We start from the raw sequence: 19,764 nt of genomic DNA on the forward strand, positions 1-19,764 counted from the left end.
TCATACTGGGATGAAAGGGAAAAAGAGGAATAATGCCATACACTATAATACAAGATGTTAAAACATTTGCTTACAACACATCAGAGTTCAAAGAAAGTGGTGGGGCAGAGCTGACTTCAGAAAATAAGGAGTTCCAGAACTTTAGGAAACTAGCAAAGAATAATAAGGAGATATGATATCAATGCGAAGATAAGTTTGCATTTATATAGCACCATGAATGCTGTGAATCAGCCCAGGACCCTGCACACTAATTTCATTGGCATTGGTTTACTGTTGTCACGTGTACCAAGAAACAGTGAAAAGCTTGTCTTGCATACTGTTCATACAGACCAGATCAGTACATTGAGGAAGAACAAGGTAAAACAGTAACAGTGCAGAATAAAGAGAATAGGGCTAAATTTTGGGAAGGAATTTCAATGGTTATGGCAGATGAAAGTGTGGGTCCCAGTGGTGGAGTGGTGACAACTGAGAGGTGCAAAAGGTTAGAATTGAAAAGGGAAATGTGGACAAAAGCTGAATTTAAAAGAATAATGGGTAAGATTTGTAAGGCCCTTATATAAAAACACTGAAAGCATTAGAATTGAGAGTATTTTAAGGGCAAAGTAATTGCAGGGCCACAAAGAGCTTGATAAAGTGGCTGATATGATTATCTTACGGAGGACCAGTAAGATTTCAATAAAACCTATCACCTCCTTTTGGACTGAAGTTATTTCAAGCCTACGTTAACACATTTACAGATATCAGACCATGTCAGTATCTGAAAGAGTGAAGTTGAATTGGATACATCATAATTTATATCAAAAGAGATGGTTGTTTAGAATCACAGAATTACAGAGGGACCTAGCATGGAAACAGGCTCTTTGTCCCTACATGTCAATGTCAATAATCAAGCACCCATATTTATACTAATGCTACCCTAACCTATTTTATTTTCCACATGCCCATTAGCATTCCCATTGGCACTAAATGGCGACTCCTTTGTTTGCATCTTTGGAAACAGCTCTATTTCCGTCTTCAATATCTCTATTTTTCCATTTCAGGGTTCCTTTGAAGACCCTGACCTAGACTTACACACTGACTATGATTCTTTGTGGGAATGGGACCCACTCTCGGGGTCTCATGACTGGCCATTATCTGACAAGCCAAGGATGCAGCCTAAGAGTTCGGCTCACCCTTGGAAGCCCAGAATCTCGTGACTCTGAAGACGGGCGGATCGAAGGTCGGTGTCCCAACAGACCGGTGTGTTGCGGGGGCTGGAAGATCTTTGGCTGTGTGCCCAGAGACCTGAGATCTTTGGGCACAGAGTTCAGAAAAAGCGACGCAACAAGCTGTTTGCTTTGTCTCCCCTCTCGTTGTGAAAAGCAGACATCTCTTTCTCCCTTATTAGGGAGAGAGAGAACCTGTGGTATGTCGACTACCGGGTGAATGCGTAGTCTTTGGAGTAACTGCAAGTCTGTGTCTTTGTTGTTGCTTTTGCTGCACGATTGAGTGCTCAGTGGCAGTACCAATGCTTTTTTTGCTGGTGGGGGGAGGGGGGTCGTTGCTTGCTGCCGCTTACACGTATGAGGGAGGGGAGCTGGGGGGACTTTGGGATTCTAACATTTAACTGTCATTCATCCTTTGGGGGCACTCCTCTGTTTTCATGGATGGTTGTGAAGAAAAATCATTTCAGGATGTATATTGTATACATTTCTCTGACATTAAATGTTCCTTTGAAACTGTTCCACCTCCCAGATTCTACACATAAGCCTGCAAATTTCAGTAGGGTGTGTAATTAACCTCCCAATGTGGTCATCTGTGGGACGTGAGAGGGAACTGGAGCAGCCCGAGGAATTGCACAGAGTCACAAGGAAAATCCACACATCACTGCAAAGATCAGGATTGAACCTGAGTCATTGGAGTTGTGAGGAGATAGCTCTACTAGCTGTGTCACAGAATGAGCATTCTGGTCATTATTACATTGTCAGAAAGAAAGCAGGAACATCTTTAGACCCTCCTTTCCAACCAGTCTATAGTATGTCCAGACACACCGATAAGGCTTTGAGACCCCGGGATAACACTATTTAATATATTTCTAGCTCACTCTCCTCTTTTGCTTATACTCCAAGTTAACAAGCTTTGGAGATGGAGCAAAAAAAAACTCCAGATGTAGATCTGTAGGGAGAGAAGCAAGATTAGCGTTTCAGGTTTACAGTTAGCATTCGTTGTTTTACCTTTAGTGTGAATGTAATCTGCTGACAGAGCCCGTCCCTCTTTGCTACAGCCTCTAAGATTATATTCCTGCTGCACTGCATGTATCTTCAGGGAAGAGGAAAGACGATCATTGAATGTAAACAACAACAATTTTGAATATTGGTATTGTGTTAGAAAAGATTTTGGGCCCAGAGTTATAAAAGCTTGGTTTCTAGACTCTAAAACTTGTATTGAAAGACAAGCTGTCTACCCGTGACATGCCCACAGATCTCAAAAGCCTCATCACTCTGGCTCTCCATATTGTCTAGCATCTTATGGAATGGTCCTCCAGATCATCAGACAGAACACCAGTTCCATTCCTAATACCATTTCAGTCTGCAACACCTCCAGAATCCATGCAGTGAGGGGCCACTCCCTTACCCTCCCAAGAGTGTGAGCATCTATGGCAAAACAATTGGTGCACTTACAGTGGAGCAGCCGATCACTCACGCAAATGTCCACTGCGGCACCGTTAGGTAAGATAGAGATGAGAGGCCTTCTATTTTGTAAGCTCTCTCAGGCCCTTGTTCCAGCCCCATAATGAAAGAAATGCAAATGAAAGAAATTCCATTTCCTTCCTGGGTTATGTTCTTTCATCCCAAGACATCACTACTGACCCAGAGAAAGTGCTCACCGTCATTGAATGGCCCTGACCGTGCTCCCTCAAACAGCTATGGTACTTCTTGGGCTTCTACCACTGTTTCATCAAGGGATACAGTGAAATTGCTACTTCTCTCACCTCCCTCTCCAAATCACATACCTCACGGATAACTTGGTCTGCTGCCACAGACCATGCTTTCGAGGAGCTCAAGAGATGATTCACCACCACTCCCATTTTCCACCATCCAAACCCTCTGGACTTTTTGTGGTAGAGGTGGATGCACCTGATGTGAGCACTAAGGTTATACTCTCCCAGCGAGGGCCAGACAGGAAGACATAACGTTGTCCTTTCGTCTCACGCAAGTTCTACTCTACTCAGTGCCGTTATGAATAGGAGATAGGGAGCTACTTGTCATTAAGTGGTCCCTGGAGGAACCAGACCCACCAGACCCTCATATCCATACAACAAACCCGCCAATTCAACCCACGTCAGGCTCATTGGGCCGCCTTCTTCAAGCAATTCAACTTCACCATCTCTACTGACCCGGATCCAAGAACACTAAGGCAGAGGCCCTGTCACGACAGTTTGACCCAGCTGAAATGGAGATCGACATTGGAGACTTATCATTCCATATTTATGGATCCTTGCCCTGATCGTCTGGGATCTGCCAGGCCCTACAGCATGAGCCTGCCCTGGTCGACACACCTGCCAACCAGATGTATATGCTGGTGACCGTGCACTCCAGTGGGCCCATTCCTAACCCCTCTCCAGCCATCCAGGTGCATGGCAGACCCTGGATTTTCCTACAACACTGGTTCTAGTGGCCCAGCATGATCACAGATGTACGTGAGTTCGTTGCTGCCTCCTCCCAATGTGCCCAGTCCAATTCCTTCAAGCAGTGGCCCTCAGGGGGTCCTGTGGCCCCTACTGGTCCCTCATGCCCATGGTCTCACGTCGTCATATATTTCATCACGGGTTTGCCACCTTTCGATGGGGCCATGGTGGTGGAACAGTTCTCCAAGGTGGCTCACTTCATTGTCCTCCCCAAACGTCCATCAGCTGCTGAGACAGCAAACCTTCTTCTCCAACATGTAGTTCACCTGCACGGTTCCCCCACGACATTGCATTGGACTGGGGCCCACAATTCATCTCCTGCTTCTGATGAGCCTTCTGGTTCCTCCTCCACACCTCATCTCAGTGGAGAATTTTCTGCGATGCTTCACCACCTCTAACCCTTCCACATGGAAGAAGAATCTGCTCTGGGCTGAGCTGTCCCACAATCTACACACTTCCTCTGCCACAAGTATGTCACCCTTTGAATTGTTTCATGGCTACCAACCCTCGTTGCTCCCCATGGAGGAAGTCCCGTCTGCCAAATGCCCTGGTTTGCTGCTGCCAGAATGCTTAAAAGAGGGCACGGAGGACTATCCTAACTGCCAATAGTGCCTACTGCTGCCAGCCTGATTGCCGACGGTATCCAGCCAGACTAATTCGGCCTGAGGACTGTATCTGGCTATCTATCCAAGATCTGCTCCTGCACATCAACTTCCACTAGCTCACGCCCTGGTTCATTGGTCCCTTTAAGATCACCAATCACATACTGTCTCCAGCTGCCATCGCCCATCAGGATAACTGCCTTGCATGGGTCCTGCCTCAAGCCTGTTGTCCATGGACTACTCAACACACCTGAGCCTGCACCTCTGGGACCTAGTATGTATATCGTTCACTGGTGGTGGTGGGTGAAATTGTTATGGGAAACAGAGAAATGGCAGAAGAATTTAATGAGTACTTTAGATCTGTTTTCACTAAGGAAGACACAAGCAATCTCCCAGATGTATGGATGGGCCAAGGACATAGGGTAACAGAGGAAATGAAACAGATTGACATTCGGAAGGAAACGGTGATGAGAAGACTGATGGGACTGAAGGCTGACAAATCCCCAGGTCCAGATGGTCTGCATCCTAGGGTACTAAAGGAGGTGGCCCTGGAAATTGCAGATGCATTGGTAATCATTTTCCAATGTTCCTTAGATTCAGGATCAGTTCCTGAGGATTGGAGAATGGCTAATGTTATCCCACTTTTTAAGAAAGGAGGGAGGGATAAAACAGAGAACTATCGACCTGTCAGCCTGACATCGGTGGTGGGGAAGATGCTAGAGTTCATTATTAAGGATGAAATAGTGGCATATCTAGATAGCAGTGATAGGATTGGGCCGAACCAGCATGGATTTACCAAGGGTAAATCATGCTTGACTAATCTGTTGGAATTTTTCGAGGATGTAACCAGGAAGTTAGATGGGGGAGATCCAGTGGATGTAGTGTACCTCGATTTTCAGAAGGCATTTGATAAGGTCCCACATAGAAGATTGGTGGGTAAAATCAAAGCTCAGGGCATCGGGGGGAAGACATTGGCTTGGATAGAAAACTGGTTGGCAGATAGAAAGCAAAAGGTAGCGGTGAATGGGTGTTTCTCGGAATGGCAGGTGGTGACTAGTGGGGTGCCACAGGGCTCGGTATTGGGACCACAGCTGTTTACGATTTACGTCAACGATTTGGATGAAGGCATTGAAAATAACATCAGCAAATTTGCTGATGATACTAAGCTGGGTGGCAGTGTGACATGTGATGAGGGTGTTAGGAGAATTCAGGGTGACTTAGATAGGCTGGGTGAGTGGGCAGGTACTTGGCAGATGACGTTTAATGTGAATAAGTGTGAGGTTATCCACTTTGGGAGTAAGAACAGGAAGGCAAATTATTATCTGTACGGTGTAGAGTTGGGTAAGGGAGAAATACAAAGAGATCTCGGAGTCCTTGTTCATCAGTCACTGAAGGTGAATGAGCAAGTGCAGCAGGCAGTGAAGAAGGCTAATGGAATGTTGGCCTTTATTACAAAGGGAATTGAGTACAAGAGCAAGGAAATCCTCTTGCATTTCTACAGAGCCCCGGTGAGACCACACCTGGAGTATTGTGTACAGTTTTGGTCTCCAGGGTTAAGGAAGGACATCCTGGCTGTAGAGGAAGTGCAGCGTAGATTCACAAGGTTAATTCCTGGGATGTCAGGACTGTTTTACGCAGAGAGGTTAGAGAGACTGGGCTTGTACACGCTGGAATTAAGGAGATTGAGAGGGGATCTGATTGAAACATATAAGATTATTAAGGGATTGGACAAGATAGAGGCAGGAAATATGTTCCAGATACTGGGAGAGTCCAGTACCAGAGGGCATGGTTTGAGAATAAGAGGTAGGTCATTTAGGACAGAGTTAAGGAAAAACTTCTTCTCCCAGAGAGTTGTGGGGGTCTGGAATGCACTGCCTCGGAAGGTAGTGGAGGCCAATTCTCTGGATGCTTTCAAGAAGGAGCTAGATAGGTATCCTATGGATAGGGGAATCAAGGGATATGGGGATAAGGCAGGAACCGGGTATTGATAGTAGTTGATCAGCCATGATCTCAAAATGGCAGTGCAGGCTCGAAGGGCCGAATGGTCTACTTCTGCACCTATTGTCTATTGTCTATTCACATCATTGTGGATGGGGTGTGGCAGTAACCGGCTGACTGGGAAGATTACAGCCTGGAAGAGAGGTCTTGGGTGTCTTCCAGTTTCATTGTGGATCCGCTGCTCATCGAGGAGCTTGACCGGACCCATCCGGATAGTCCTGGGCTGTTAGGTACCAGCCATAGGAGGGGAGGTCCTATCGGACCTGCATAGGCAGGCACTTCACAATCTCCACCCAGCTAACAAGAGTCACCTACCACTCACTTACAACTCATCACCTGCAGCCATTTCAAACCCAGCTCTCATCTCGTCATTGTTCACCCACTGAACCAGCCAGTCTCCACCAATTGCTCCTAGCCTTTAGTTACCTTGTTGCTTTGTTGAGTTAATTATCCATTCTCTCTTGTTTTGTGGCCCCTCATGGCTTGTTATTTTACATTCTATCATTAAAGTGATCGCTCACTGCTAAATTGTCTCTGTTGCTCTGTGTTTCGGTCAAGCTTCCTCTACATTTCCTGATACATAGGCTGCTAACAACAGCTTGCCAGAGTCCTTTGTCCTGGCCAGTCTTTCAAGTTGTCCCCAGGTATAGTCTGCCATCTTGGTGTCAAAAATCCTTCCTCTCCCAGAGATGAGGACTTTGGAGCTTCTGTTCGCATTTCTGTAGCACTGGGTTTTTACCGGATGGGGTTGCTAGCCCATGCCCAGCCGTCCTCCTTTCACAGACTGTCCATGGCAGAGTTCCTGGTCATTGTGCTGCCTCACATACTGGGTATGCTGATAAGAAATAACAACAGCATTGTCCTGATGTTGTAAATTCTCTGCCAGCATAAGGTGACTGAATACCATCCATTGCTTGCTGAGACAAAGCCCAGCATAAACACTACTTTCTGCAAAGGAAAATAATAATTTCACTAAATATATCTAGGAGGAAGAACTGAGGACCTAAGACTAATGCCCAATATTAGTTAGTTCAGACTACTCAATCATCATTGGCATTCACATACCTTGAATATTTAAAGTGCATTTATAATTCCTCAGGGGACTGAGAGCAAATTACTCTGATTTACCCATAGGTTTGGAGGACTAATTGATACAGCACTCTCTAACACATGCCTTATCCCATTTATGAAGCCATTTTTCACTTCATATCACCGCATCATTATGCTTGATGGGTGCTTGCAAAATAATAGTGCATACCTGCACCAGATCTGCAGAATAATGGGCTTACAAAACAACCTGGCAACTGTAGCTCAGGCAGAAAATGTAAGTTAAACCAATTTTGTGATAAGCATTATAAAAATACATGGCATTTGTAGTCACAACTGCATTCCTTTAATCTTTGTAGAGTCATAGAGTCATAGAACACTACAGCACAGAAACAGACCTTTCGGCCCATCTAGTGCATGCCCAACTATTATTTTTCTCAGTCCCATCAACATGCACCCGGACCATAGCCCTTCATACCCACCAATTCCATGTACCTATCCAAATTTTCTTAAATGTTGAAATCGAACCCGCATCCACCACTTCTGCTGGCATCTTGTTCCACACTCCTACCACCCTCTGGGTGAAGAAGTTCCCCCTCATGTTCCCCTTAAATATTTCACCTTTCACCCTAAACCCATGACCTCTAGATCTAGTCTCACTCAGCCTCAGAGGGAAAAAAAACTGCTTGCATTTATCCTATCTATACCACTCATAATTCTGTATACCTCCGTCAAATATCCCCTTATTCTCCTATGGTCTAGGGAACCTTTGGGTAGGATAGTTTTTAAATGTGACTTTTGTAAATATTTTCACCTAGAGATATTATTCCATAAGATCTCATACTGATGTTCTAATGGAACTTTCTTCCATGCCTGCCAGGGTGCTGGTGTCTCGGGATTTCTTTACAATGATTATCGGTATGTATTCTTAATGTTGAGATGTTGCAAATAAAGCACGTGTTGCTCTCACTTGATACACATATATTGGCATATTTCCAGCAGGGAATACTGACTAGTAACATCATCCCCTGGGAAAATGCAGCCCATTACATCCTCTTGACTGTCACACTGGTTTCAACTACTGATTTAACACAGGCCAGGGAATGAACCAAGGTCACTACAAATCAAACCTTCAATTTACAGGTTAATCAATAAACCATATTGTGAAAGGAAAACAAACCCCTATGAAATTTATCACTAGCAAGCACTCCAAAGGTAATTTCAAATTAAGTAAGTCCTTATTTTGACAAAATTAAGGTTAAGCAGGAAATACCTTGTGGATTTTCTTTCTTGGCAATAACTTTGGCCAAAAATTAGCTGGAGTCCTGCAAGCAAACATGAACTGACCTCTTGTGATCTGCAGAAAGAAGTTACTGCATCCAATGTGGAGAACCTATGGAAGAAATTTCCAATAATTACCTTTCCTTTAAACAAGAGTTTAATTTTCATCAGCATACAGAAAGCTCTCACAGTGAGCTTAGAATTATATGATAAATGTGTGAACATCGGTTTGTCTCTGACTCACTTCTAGGATTCCTGCACATTAAACAGTCAGACATTTAAATGTCCTGCACTATTACAATGATGTCCAATGTAAGCTTGAGGAACAGAAACTTATCTTCCAGCTGGGCACATTGCAGCCTTTGGACTTAATATTGAATTATACAACCTCAGGTAACTTGATTTTGTTCTGTATTAGTCATATATATATGGTATTGGCTTAAGATATTCTTTTATTTCCCTCTGGAAGTAGACCAACCTGATCTGCCAGGCTTGTCTTCTATCTCTGCATTTTGTATCTCTTCTTGTGCTTCTTCTTTTAATTCTTCTTTTCTGCTTTAAGCTTTCCTTTATGTATCACAACTAAACTTTTTGGTATACTCTCACATGCCTCCTGGTTAGAATCTGGAATTTCAGGTAAGCAGTTCACACTATCCTCCTCAGCAACCTGCTTCCCTGCTTCTGTTTGGACTGTATCTTTCCTCATTCCTTCCACTTCCATTTGTAATGAAATACGAATCTTCTTTTCTTCATCTAATTCATTCATTAACTGTGTAATCTCTTTTTTTATGCTGAGACTTCATCATTTCAATAAAACTTCTCAATTCCTTCACTTGTGCTTTCACTTTTTCCTTATACTGTGCCCACTGTGAACATTCTTGCTCTAGCCGGTGATTAGACTGAATCTCATATTCTCCCAGTGTCTCTTTCATTATCGCTAGCATTGAAGCAACCTCCTCCTGCCATTGCTTTTTCACATCATCAATTGCCTCCTGTTTGGTCGTCTCAGACACTGCAGCTACTGCTTTTATATTCTCCATGTCAGCATTTTCATAAAGCACATCTATATAAAATTCCTTATTGTCATCTTCATTTACGTGTTTCATTTCATTTTCCTTCTTTCTACTTCTACAACAGTGTGAAAAATGATTAATCTTACCACAGTTATAGCAAATTTTGCCATATGTGGGACACTGATTTGGACGATGTTCCCGCGCACAGCGATCACATGACCTTTTTCTTTCAAATGCCGTCTTGTTCTCTGTCAGTTTTGTCGACGTATTATATATTCACACTTTTTTTACAGCGTTTACATTGCAGTTTTCGACAAAAAGCACTTCAGCCTGCAACGTCACAGTCTCAGAAGCTTTGCAAAGTGCCAAAGCTTTTTCAAAATTTAAATCTTGCTCTCTCAACAGCCTTTCTCTCAGAGCATTATCTCAAACGCCACAAACAAGTCTATCTTTAATGAGAGAGTCCATGAGCAATCCAAACTCGCATGTTCTACTACACTTTCTTAACTCAGTAACATACTGATCAATTGTTTCAGCAGCCCGCTGCACATATGTGAAGAATTTATATCACTCATACGTTAAATTACGCTTAGGTATACAAAATACTTCAAATCTGTCCATTATTGACTTTAAATTGAAATTATCTCCATCTTCAAAGACAAAATTATTATATACCTCTACTGCGTCATTCCTGATTATATGGAGCAGAAGCGCAGCTTTGGTTTTTTCCAATTTTTCTTCATAATCGATCGCCGATAAGTACTGTTCAAACTGTTGCTTGAATATCCTCCAGTTCTCAGCTACATTGCCAGTCAGCTTAAGTTTTGATGGGGGTTGTAAACCTTCCATTTTACCGTTCACAGTTCAAACTTACTTTTCTTCTTTTTTTTCCAATTATCTTCGATTCTCGATACTCCCATATTATTCTTCCAGAACCACTTCTGACACCATGTTATGTTACTTCTGTTTAAACATACTGTGGGTTAACAATGAAGAATCATATTCTGGAAGAATTAGAGAACCTTTATTTACAGTAATAAACAAACATGTCTTAACCCAGCCATGTGCTGGAACATTCTAGCAATCCCGTGCATGCTCAGTGCTCTGTCCAATCATGTACTGGGACATCATTGCACGTGATATCACCACAGTAGGGCTGAATTATTTTAAGGTTTTTGGCTTTGTGAGCTCATAGTGCAAAGCAACACTATTTAAGCAATAAGACATAGGAGTAGAATTAGGCCATTTAGCCCATTGAGTCTGCTTGTCTATTCCATCATGGCTGACTTATTATCCCTCTCAACCCCATTCTCCTGCCTTCACCCCATAACCTTTGACACCCTGACTAATTAAGAACATATCAACCTCTGCTTTAGATGTACTCTATGACTTGGCCTACACAGCTGTCTGTGGCAATGAATTCCACAGATTCACTACTCTCTGGCTACAGAAATTCCTCTTCATCTCTGTTCTAAATGGACGGAGGCTGTGCCCTCTGGTTCTAAATTAACCCATTATAGGCAACATCCTCTCCACATCCATTCTATTTAGGCCCTTCAATATTCGATAGGTTTCAATGAGATTCCCCTTCATTCTTCTAAACTCCAGTGAGTACAAGCCCAGAGCCATCAAACACTTCTCATTCCTGGAGTCATTCTCACAAATCTCCTCTGGACCTTCTCCAATACCAGCACATCTTTTCTTAGATACGGGGCCCAAAACTGCTCACAATACTCCAAGTGCAGTCTGAACAATGCCTTATAAAGCCTCAGCACTACATCCTTGCTTTTGTATTCTTGACTTCTTAAAATGAATGCGAACATTGTATTTGCCTTCCTTACCACTGACTCAACCTGCAAGTTAACCTTTAGGGAATTCTGCAAAAGGACTCCCAAGTCCCTCTGCACCTCTGATTTTTGAATTTCCTCCCTGTTTAGAAAATAGTCTCCACCTTTATTTCTTCAACCAAAATGCATGACCATACACTTCCCTTTACTATATTCCATCTGTCCCTTCTTTACCCTTTCTCCCAATCTGTCCAAGTCCTTCTACAGACTCCCTGCTTCCTCAACACTACCTGTCCTTCACCTTTCTTTGTATCAGCTGTCATCCAAATCATTGATATATAACATAAAGTTGGTCCCGACACCAACCCCTGTGGAACAACTCTAGTCACCGGCAGCCAACCAGTAAAGGCCCCCTTTATTCCCACTCTTTGCCTCAGGCCAGTCAGCCAGTCTTCTATCCATACTGGAATCTTTCCTGTAATACCATGGGCTCTTATCTTGTTAAGCAGCCTCATGTGCAGCAACTTGTCAAAGGCCTTCTGAAAACACAGTACACAACATCCACTGATTCTCCTTTGTCTCTACTACCTGTTATTTCCTCAAAGAATTCCAACAGATTTGTCAGGCATGATTTCCCCTCAAGGAAACCATGCTGACTGGCCTATTTGTAATGCAGGTCTCCAAGTACAGTGAAACTTCATCCTTAATAATGGACTCCAACATCTTCCCGACCACTGAAGTCAGGCTAACTGTCCTATAATTTCCTTTCTTCTGCCTCCCTCCCCTCTTAAAAGAGTGGAGTGACATTTGCAATTTTCCAGTCCTCCGGAACCATTTTAGAATCTAGTGATTCTTGAAAGATCATTACTAGTGTCTCCACAATCTCTTCAGCTACCTCTTTCAGAACCCAGGGGTGTAGTTCATCTGGTCTGGGTGAACTAAATACCTTCAAACCTTTCAACTTCCCAAGCACCTTCTCCTTAGCAATAACAACTACACTCACTTCTGCCCCCTGACGCTCTCGAATTTCTGGCACACTGTTTCTGTCTTCAACAGAGAAGACTGACGCAAAATACTTATAAAGTTGATCCGCCATTTCTTTGTCTCTCATTATGACCTCTCCAATGTAATTTTCCAGCGGTCTGATATCTCCTCTCCTCTCGCTTCTCTTTTACTATCTATATATATATATATATATATATATATATATAGAGAGAGAGAGAGAGAGAGATCTGAAAAAGAACTTCTTGTTTCCTCTTTTATATTATTGGCTAGCTTACCTTCATATTTCATCTTTTCTCTCCTTATGGCTTTTTTAGTTGCCTTCTGTTGGTTTTTAAAAGCTTCCCAATCCTCTAACTTCCCACTAATTTTACTATATAATATACCCTCTCTTTTGGTTTTATGCTGTCTTTAACTTGCCTTGTCAGCCATGTTATCTTTCATGATGTATCATAGTAGTACCCTTCCACATGTACCTTGAAGATACTTACTGTTGTAAAGTGATTTAGTAAAACTTGTTCCTCTGTAATTCTCTTTACTCCATTGTAATATTGATACATCTGACTTCATCTTCTCCCTCTCAAAATGCAGGGTGAATGCTATCATATGATGATCACTGCCTCTTAAGGGTTTCTTTACCTTAAGGTCCCTAATCAAATCTGGTTCATTACACAACACACAATCCAGAATTGCCTTTCCCCGAGTGGACCCAACCACAAGCTGCTTTGAAAAGCCACCTCATAGGCATTCCACAAATTCCTTCTCTTGGGATCCAGCACCAACCTGATTTTCCCAATCTACCTGCATACTGAAATCCCTCATGACTATCATGACACTGCCCTTTTTACATGCTTTTTCTACCAGCCTTTGTAGTTTGTATACCACATTCTGGCTGCTGTTCGGAGGCCTGTATAGAACTCCCATGAGAGTCTTCTTACTCTTTTAGGTTCTTAATTCTACCCACAAGGACGCTACATCTTCTGATATAATTTCTTTCTAAGGATTTGATTTCAATAGTAAACACTCCTTGGAACAAATCAGTCTAATTTCTCTGGCATCACTCCAATAGGAGTTAGACTCGACAGATATGATCATTATCATTTCACAAGTAAATTTTCAGTCACATTGCCTGGAAAAAACATTGCTTCATGATCAAAGTTCTAGATTGTGGTAATCTCCCCACTCAAATGCATGTGAAGAACATAAATGCCATTTCTCCTTTAACTCACACAATCCTGACAATACCAAGTGATTACTACTTTAAATTGGTATGTGTGGAATCATGCATGTTTGTTTATTTAAAAACAGTGCCCAAACTTTGATAATTAAATGGCATCGAGTAAGGCATGATACTTGAATGTAATTTTCTTGTCTTACTGATTTAAAAAAAAACTTACAAGGAATTCTGATTGCTTAATTGCAAATTAAAAAATGCCAGGTCCCAAAACAATTTAATAAACATATCCACTTTTTCATCCAGTATAAACAAGTGGCTACAAGATTGCTCTGCGTTTTGTGGTAACTTATTTTTAGCTGCAGGCTTTCCTCTTGAACATGACGTGTGTTTTGACTTGTGCCTGCCATAAGTCCTGATGATATAGCAATGCTGAAAACTGCTCTTCTGCAAAATATTCAAACATCTTAAGAGCAAATGTCAAAGGAGTTCCAAATATAGCTGTAGCAGATGGAATGATTTTACAACTGCGGAGCTCTTTTACAAAGGCTTTCCTCGGCAACCACCCTGGATATTTTTTTTACATGAAACTAAATTGAAGGGTCAAGGTCCAGAGTGGAATATCTGCCAAGTTCTATAAACAAAAGTAGTAGAAGCTGAGGTAAATCAAAAGTGAATGACTCCAAGTCATTTCTTTAAAGTGTGAATTGTCAGAAGGAAGCATAGAGTTTACTGTAACATATTAATGCCAGCACACCATCCATATTATATAGTTATGTGGAACTACAGAATAGATATTAAAATAAATGAATTTTGTCCACTCAAACATTTATATTGCCACATTAAGCAAATTGATTTGATTTTCTGGCTTGTCTCTTTCCTCTCTGCAATTTGAACTAATTCCTTGCTTTTTACTTTTTACTGGTCAGCGTATGTTCCAGATTATAAATAATTAAGGTCAACAACTTCTTAAAGCCATACATTTTCCAGGTAGTTACATCCCAGCCTTGGTAGGCTCATACAGGAAATTTTGGTTTCAGAAGGACCAAGACTAATGAGAGGATTTCAAAATAATTCTCAGCAATACTTGGTCGCACTTTCACTGCTCGAAAAGGTACTTGGACAAGAGTACAACATACAGTAATTTTGCTAGCTGTGCAGCAATGGCAAATATGTCATTTATCATTTACCTCTTGTGGTAAGGAATGTGCAGGGAGAGTGATCTTGCATGTGTAGACTAGTTATTTTGTGTTAATCCCAACTGTAGGAGAACTGAATGCTGGGGAAGAAGTTGCTGGCTGATGGATGATCAAACTCAGAAGCAGCTTGCACTTCGGCTAATGGAGTAGGTACATTACGATCTCAGGCCAATGAATCATGTATCCTAGAACATTGGTCCCACTTCGGTGTCTTGACTTCTTTCACTAGTGTACTTGAGAGTATACTTAACGAAAAGAGCAAAAATATGTCAGTAGTCTTTCACCTTCTGCTAAACACCTCACATATACTTGACGCCCAAGGGCTTAGCTGCAAATAGCCAGATGCTGCGCCATTTTCGGAAACATGCATGCCAGAAGGTTGGTGAACCAGGTTGTTCTGGGATTGGAAGGGGGTGGAATTGGTAAATGGAATTTACCATGGGGTTACGATGTGATGGATATTTGTTTCCTGGGAGAGGGTGCCTCTTGTTTTTGCCAAGCTTAGCAACAGCTACCACTTATAAAGATCAAACAGTTGAAAGTTAAACTTCCAACTATATTCTTTGTTTAGCTTCTGGCTGTAAACAGGAGTTAGTCTCCTTCAGTTCTTAATGTAAATGGAAAGCAGTAATCAGCTTGAAGGTGAAAAACACAGCTTTGCAAACAAACTCTGTCTATAGAAAACAGGATGCTGGCTCATTGCATGGCTAATTGCTGAACAGCTATAGTATAAGACAATGGGCTATTCAATTGGGCCTATTTCAAATCAAACAATGCTGGCTAAGTTTTGTAGTTTAAGGATGCTTGCAGACCAGATGGACACAATCACATCGCCTATCAATAACTGACCTATTAATAAGCTGGGAAGTTTTATGTAGTCAGGGAAGTTAGCTTCACAGCATTAATTATGGGTAGCTGGGATCTGTGTCTCCAAGAAGCTTTTAGACTGTGCATAACACATGTGTGTGAAGTAACCCAAGTGGCAAGGAAACAGTATAAATGAAGAGAGTAGTTCAGGCTTATTAGGAATGGGGTAAGGAACATCAAGAACAATGACAAAAACACAGTGTAAACTAGAGTCCATTCCTCTGCCTTAGATTTCGGCAAAGGATGATTTGTTCGTCTGAATCGTTGGTCCAGTATGTCTTTTAGCTTACAAGAATTGTACCCATGTTATGGAAATCATTTGTGTTTTAGAAATTGTTTGTAAGTTAGAAGTCTTTTATATGATAGAAATCTTCTTCGAGTTTTAAATGTGTTTTAAGAACATTGTTTGGATTTAACATGTATTGCTGAAAATAAATGAACTGTGTTTTAAACTACCTTGTTAGCGGAAAGTGTCTTCTCCTTGGTAGGGAGAGGGGACCCACCACTCGAGTGGTGGGTATTGGCAACTACATGCACTGTGGAGAATAAACAGGGAAGTCAACTGGTCTTTGAAGATTGCGTAGTTACAATATAGCCTCCCTTTATCGAAAGTATTTGTGGCTATTTTTATCGATAGTGTTAAGGTCTTTGTTTGTGTTTAGAACTTTACAGTCAGCAAACCCAATACTATCACAGGGGTAGGAGACCAAGGAATTGGGCTGGAGATGGTGTAGTGGGCCTGAGGCTGAAGATAAGCCATTCACTAAACTAGTACGCATCCTAGTCCAGTGCTATACTGATAAGACCATTTCATTGTTAATTACTTCCGGGAAATGACCAACAATGGCCATTCTCAGGACATCATCCTATCTCCTCTGTAATGATCCAATAGGAGCTTTGCACAGGCAATGATGTCATCCCTTCTGCTCTTGGTATGGATATTGTTTTGGGGCACTTGAGTTGGCAGAGAGTTTGCAGTGGAATTTCAAGAATGTCAAGGGTTTCATATTTCAGGAAGTAAAACAAAAATATGGATTTAAATATCAGGAAAGGAATAGCTAGAATTCTAATATTCTACAGTTAGCCATAACACTTCAGTGACTTAGACCTGAACTTTGGGTCACTGAAGGTATGTTACTTCAGGAAATGTGAGTTCCACCTCAGCACAGTTGATTTCTCTGCTAATCACGTGACAAGAAAGGTGGAGCTAGCTGCAGTGGATAAGGTGGTAAAGAGGGAACATGGCACACTTGCCAACTTATCGACTTGCGGAGCCATTCTCTGTGGCATCTTTGATAGTTACAGTGAGGCTCCAGAAGACTGGAGGATGGCTAATATTGTTCCATTATTTAAGACGGGTAGCAGGTCCGGAAACTATAGGCCAGTGAAGCTTGCATTAGTGGTAGGGAACCTATTGGAGAACATTCTAAGGGATAGGATTTATGTACTTATGGAAAGGCAGGGCTGATCAGAGATAGCTGTCAGCATAGCTTTGTGTGGGAGAATCCCTTTTTAAGGATGTTTAAGAGAATCTTAGGTAGGCACTTGGATGAAAGAAAAGTGGAGGGTTATGGGCTATGTAGGAGGGGAGGGTTTAGATTGATTATGGAGTTGGTTTATATAGGTTGACACAACCTATAGGGCCTGTACTCTGCAGCTGTGTCTGATCTCCAACCATTGCAGTCAATCTGCAAACAGGTTGACATGGACATTGTGAGCCAAAGGGTCCATTTCTGTGCTGTATGACTCTTATCAATAGTAACAGATATATGGCACCTCTAAAATTGTGCTCTTAATTTTCTTGCCAAACTGTTCTTGCTACTGCACTGAAATAAAGATTATAAGTAGTGTTCCACAAAGCAAGGATGTAAACCACAGGCAAACCTGGAACCTCCTGTTATCTTTCCCCTGAGCTGTCTGCAACTAACAATGGTTACCAGGGCCCCATAACTCTGGCAAGAGCTTGACATCACACAAGGTGAGTGCTGAATGTATAATGATTTATTGTCTTCAGTATGTGAATTTGGTTTTAAAATCCCATCTTCCACCTACTTCCTGTCTCCCTGTTCATACTACTTTAAACCCAGTCCTGCTCCAAGCTTTAGTCTTGAGCTCTAAGCTCGACCCTTTCTCACAATCCTGATGCTATTGAACAGTATCCTACAACTTGCACTCCCTGTCCTCATCACTGTGTTGTTCACAGCTAAAGTAAATGGTTCCACACACCCTCTATTGAGGATTATGAAGGGAATCAATTCCTTACACATGTGTGTTCGCCTCGATACCAAGGGCCCCAGCTATCTCAATGTTCAAAGTTAGAAAGTAAATTTTATTATCGAAGTACATATATGTCACCATATATAACCCTGAGATTCACTTTCCTGTGGGCAATCTATAGAATAGTAACTATAACACGATCTTTCTGGTAGAAAGATCAACCAGAGTGCAGAAGACAACAAACTGAGCAAATGCAAATATAAATAAATAGCAATGAAGAACAAGGACATGAGATAGAGCCCTTAAAGTGAGATTATTGGTTGCAGGAATATTTCAATGATGGGGCAGGTGTGTGTAGTTATCCCCTTTTGTTCAAGGGCCTGATGGTTGAGGAGTAGTAACTGTTCTTGAACTTGGTGGTGCGAGTCCTGAGGCACCTGTACCTTCTACCTGATGTCAGCAGCCAGAAGAGAACATGACCCTGGTGGTGGGGATCTCAATGATGGATGCTGCTTTCCTCTGACAATGTTTCATGTAGACATGCTCAATGACTGGGAGGGTTTTATCTGTGATGCACTGGGCCGAATCCTCTACCTTTTGTAGGATCTCCCGTTCAAAGGCATTGGTGTTTCCATACCAGGCCTTGATGCAGCCAGACAAAATACTCTCCACTACACATCTATAAAACTTGTTAAGGTTTTAGATGTCCTGCTGAATCTCTGCAGTCTCCTAAGGTAGTAGAGGCACTGCCGTGCTTTCTTCGTAATTGCACTAATGTGCTGGGTCCAGGACAGGTCCCCCGCAATAGTAACACCCAGGAATTTAAAGTTGCTGACCCTCTGATCCTCCAATGAGAACTGGCTCATAGACCTTTGGTTTTGCTCTCCTGGACTATAATCAGTTCCTGGGTCTTGCTGACATTGAGTGAGAGGTTGTTGTTATTCCACTACTCAGCCACATTTCAATCTCCCTCCTGTGTGCTGATTCATCACCACTTTGATTCAGCCCACAACAGTGGTGTCATGGTATTGGAGCTGTGTATAGCCACATAATCATAGGTGTAACACGAGTAGAGGAAGGGGCTAAGTACACAGCCCTGTGGTGCACCTGTGCTGATGAAGATTGTGAAGGAGATGTTGCCAACCCGAGATAACTGGGGTCTCCCCCGTGCTTCCTTTATTATTCTGGGATAGATCTCACCTGGCCTTGGGGATTTAGGCGTTCCAAGACATCTTATAATTCCACCTTCTTAATACTGACTTGCTGCAGACTATCAACATACAGTACTGTGCAAAAGTCTTCGGCACATATATATAGCTAGGGTGCTTAGGACTTTTGCACAATACTGTATTGGTCAACATGGAGCAGAGAGCGAGTTTGTAAATCTGGTGCTCCCAAAGAATGTCAGCAATGGCGAGGATGGAGCGATGCGGGAGGGGTGTGGGACAGAGATGAAGTGCAGGGGTGGGGAGTGCAGGTGCAGATACATGCAGCCCTGAAACAACAGGCAAGGTCTTTTGATTCCAAACAATTGGTTTATTGATCATTACAGAATGTCTCTCTGGTGCTTCCTGCTCCCTCCCCTCTCTCTTCCCTGTTTCCCAACCATGATTCCCCTCTCCTTGCTCCCTTCCCACTCTGTCCACAATAGAGACCCATCAGAATTAAGCTAATCATCACTTACATATGTCATTAAATTTGTTTTATTTTGTGGCAGCAATACTGTGCAATCAATATTATTACTACAGTACTAAGCAAAGGTCATAGGCACCCTTGCTATGTATGTGCCTATGACTTTTGCACAGTACTGTAGCCCTCCCTAAAGTGTCTTCCTCTTTGGTGAATGTAGATGAAAAGTTTTCTATAGGACTTCAGCCACACCCCTTGGTCAAAATATAGATCACCCCGTC

General features: G+C 42.3%; 1 protein-coding gene across 1 annotated transcript in view; it reads right to left on the minus strand.

Annotated features, from left to right (window-relative positions):
• acbd4 (acyl-CoA binding domain containing 4) overlaps positions 1-19,764 on the minus strand; it is a 245,714-nt gene that overhangs the window by 22,841 nt on the left and 203,109 nt on the right. Inside the window, exons 19-20 of the mRNA XM_073071607.1 lie at positions 10,284-10,584; positions 8,588-8,707 (exon numbers count right to left, since the gene is read on the minus strand). The gene's annotated coding sequence lies outside the window, so the exon portion shown is untranslated. The remainder of the gene's footprint in view (positions 1-8,587; positions 8,708-10,283; positions 10,585-19,764) is intronic.

The sequence above is a fragment of the Hemitrygon akajei genome, chromosome 18 (genome assembly GCF_048418815.1).
Source record: "Hemitrygon akajei chromosome 18, sHemAka1.3, whole genome shotgun sequence".
Taxonomy (NCBI): domain Eukaryota; kingdom Metazoa; phylum Chordata; class Chondrichthyes; order Myliobatiformes; family Dasyatidae; genus Hemitrygon; species Hemitrygon akajei.